Here is a 3,475-nt window from a genome sequence, read left to right as displayed (position 1 = left end):
CTGTCAACTTGAAAAGAAAAATTCGGGAAAGGTCACTTACCAGAGAGACTGGCACAGCTCCAGTCACTTGGATAAACACGTGTAGGGTCAGCTGCTGCGAGAGGGGATTTTAAACCAGCTATTTACCTGGTTGAACAAGTGCAGTATTTCTGCAGAAGGTACCTTATGTACCTTGCATAAGGCGATCAATCTCCTCACCACCCACCCACTGCTGCTGGGATCATTAACTGTTTGGGACACCCAGGTGGAGAAGATTAGCTCAGGATCCCAAATTTCCTATTTAAGGGGGCATGAGCACCCATGAAAGCCCCAGGTTTACCCTGAAGGAACTGGGACACTGCTAGCCTCACACTATGGAAATCTACTCAGCAGCAGCCTCACTGGACCCCCTTCCTCAGGTGGAACCCACTGGGCTGCTCTGCACCCCTGCATGGCATGGGGCTGGTCCCCCTTGGCTCTTCAGGCTAGTTGAGCCATTAATTCTGGGCTGGAAGTGCCAGAGGCCCCGTTAGTGAGGAGCAGCTTTATCCGTACGTGGATGCACGTGGAGCAGACCCGGAGCAAGGTGCACTGGGTCCCGTTCTTACGGCAGCATGAGCAGAGACCTAGTGCTCCCTTCCCTCCTGCTTCCCCAGGTGGTAAAAAGGGATAGCAGCAACACCCCTGAAAACTAGAGCTCCATCAGAAAAGCCCCCAGCTACCCAAAGGCACAGGTGGCAAGGGGCTGCTTTGGCAATGCAGTCAGCAGGTGTGCTGATAAGGAGCAGTCCCTGCAGGCACAGCCCTGTGATGCCCTTTATCTGCTGCCTCTGCACTTCATCTCAGCAGGTACTTTTGCCTCTCACCTGGTGAGTTTCTGCCCCACTGCTGAATGTGCTGACTGCAGCCAAGTCAAGGATTTGACTAAAATAATAAACCACTTGTCTTCCTGTCCCAGCCTTCCCTATGGCTTCTCAACAAGGGAAGCTTCAGAATTCTGTTGAACAAAATCCATTGATTTTTGCCCTTGTTTATAAGCAATATGATATTTATGACTTGCCCAGAGTGCTCCAGAGCTCAATAGTCCCTAAACCATCACTCCACCAGCCAGACGAGTCTGCTGCAAACTGGGCTTCCAAACCACCACCAGCTGAACATGCTTGGATGATCAAGGTCCTGCCTGACAGGGGCACCATCTCGATCCCCTCAGCATCCTCTCACTGCTCAGCATCCTTCCTGCACCCTTCTGTAAGGGCCTGGATGAGACCATCACCTCCACAAGCTGAGAAAGCTGGAGTCACTCCAGAGGACTGGCACCAACCCTGCAGCAGGCAGGGAATGGCTTTGCAAGTGCCTGCTTCACGGTCGACCCCCGTGGCCATGCTTGCTGAGCAAGTTCCCAGCAGCAGCCCCGGTTTCAGCGGGGAGGAGAGTGTTCTTCTGGCAGACCTTCAGCAGCCCCAGCTCATTCTCCAGAGAGATCAAGCCACGCTGCATGCCGAGCCAGACCAAGGGATCTGGCATAAGAACTCTTCCCACAGCAAAACAGGCACTCATGTCTGTGACCAAGTTTAGCTCAGCTGACAGTGCTTAGTCCCAAATAAAAGCTGAGCACACAGCCTTACTCAGGACAACTCCTAGGCTGCGGGCACCTGAAGGCTTATGTTGGCCCTGTAAGGAAAGCAGTGCCAGCAGTGCCAGCCAGGGACCCCACGTCAGCCCCATCCCGAACACCCAGCGCTGCTGGAACTTAACAACTCCTTCCTGTGTGCAGTGCACAGCCCTGGCCTCCGGCAGCCACGCGAAGGGGACGCAGCCGCAGCCGTGCGAGGCCAAAGGCGCGAGGGCTCTGCTCAGTGGGAAACCACCACCACGAGGCTTTCAGAAGTTCAGCTAGACAGAAGAACTGTCAGCAGTGGGAAAAGGGCAGCTGCAGCTCCTGCCAGTAAAAGCAAAAAAAAAGGAGAAATCAGCCCACCACGGCTTCCGATCGGATGTGACAGCGCTGTCTGAGGTCCTCAGCAAACCAAGCCTGTGTTGCAAGTGCAGCAGGAGACCCAGGAGCTCCTGAGTGAGAGGAAGTGGAGAGCTCCAGGGGTGTGGGGAGGGGAGCCACCTAAAGCACTCCTGAATGTGCAGTAACCCGCAGCCAGCTCTCCGCGCCTGCTCACACACACCTTGGGAAGCAGCCCAGGTCCTGGTTACACGTGTGCCACAGCCCTGTCAGTGCTCGTGTCCTGTCCTGGCAGCCTTCCCCGAGCAAGGGGTGGGTTTTTCCAAGAAAACCAGAGACAGATTGTTCCGTATAGCTGGGGAAACTAAGAGCCTCTAGCATCCCTGTGCTGGCCAGGGAAGATGGCTGCAGGCAGCCTGTTCCCAAACAGAGCAAAGCATTCCCACCAGGCCCCCCACGCCCTTGGAATAATTCAGTTTTTGTGGAATCCAGTCCCTTTAAAAAAAAAAAAGAAAAAACAACACAGAAAACCCTTCCCCAGGCTTGCAGCAATATTTTGTCTGTAAATAATCTAGAGAGCAAGGTCACATTCCCAAGTGAGCACAGTGTGGGGAGGGTGGGCGGGGGGCAGAGGGGGATGCGGAACAGGGAATGCACAACCCCCAGCCCCAGGCACAGCCAGGCTGGGAACTGGGGGAGAGCAGGAAGAGGGGACTGGGGGGAGGAGGCAGAGCAGAAAGGGGCTCTAGGGGTAGGAGGCAAGATGATTTCACCTTTCTTTCACCACCTGTTGCTGAAGCAGGGACAAACACCACCTCCATCCTCGAACACTTCAGCACATCCCACAGCTGGCAGGATGGCATGTGGCACAGAGCCCAGCAGGGCTCAGCCTGCCCGCTGCTGCTTCCTGGGGATGGCGGCAGCACCTCATGTGGGCATGAGTGGCCCTGCTCACTGGGGAGCATCCTGCACCACTGGTGCAATTCTGCAGTGATGGAACCGTGAGCAGTGCCAGGGAAGCTGTGGCTGTCCTGCTCCGGTGCTCCCTGCAGGGCTGGCACAGATGTGCCAACCCTGACACCCCTGGCACTCGCTGAGTTTGTGCCAAGGGCACGGAACTCCAGGCTTTTCTGGATTGCTGCTGGAGCGGGCTCCCAGTGGCAGCTCCAGCACGGCCACCAGTGCTGCCCACAGCTGCTGGCCAGGCCCCAGCACCCAGCCTCACCCTGCCAAAGGGCAGCTCCCCGCGAGGACAGGGATGTGGCTCTCGCCCAGCTCGGTGGTGCCAGCTCGGGCAGTTCAAAGCCCTTTGCCAGCCGTGCGGGAAGGGGAGCAGGGGCACTCTGGGAACCACCCACAGCCTGCACCGAGCACGGAGCAGATGGCAGAACAAACAGTGCTGGGATTTCTCTTTCACATAATCTTTTGCCCTGCTCACTCCCACGCTTAACCTTTTCCTCCCATGGAACAGGCCCTCACTTGGAAAAAGCGACCAGGAAACCTGGAAGGGTTTCAGAGTGGCAGGTGTTCTTCTCTGAACAT

The sequence above is a fragment of the Corvus brachyrhynchos genome, unplaced genomic scaffold, assembly GCF_000691975.1.
Source record: "Corvus brachyrhynchos isolate BGI_N302 unplaced genomic scaffold, ASM69197v1 scaffold97, whole genome shotgun sequence".
Taxonomy (NCBI): Eukaryota; Metazoa; Chordata; class Aves; order Passeriformes; family Corvidae; genus Corvus; species Corvus brachyrhynchos.
Note: the sequence above shows the minus strand (reverse complement) of the source record.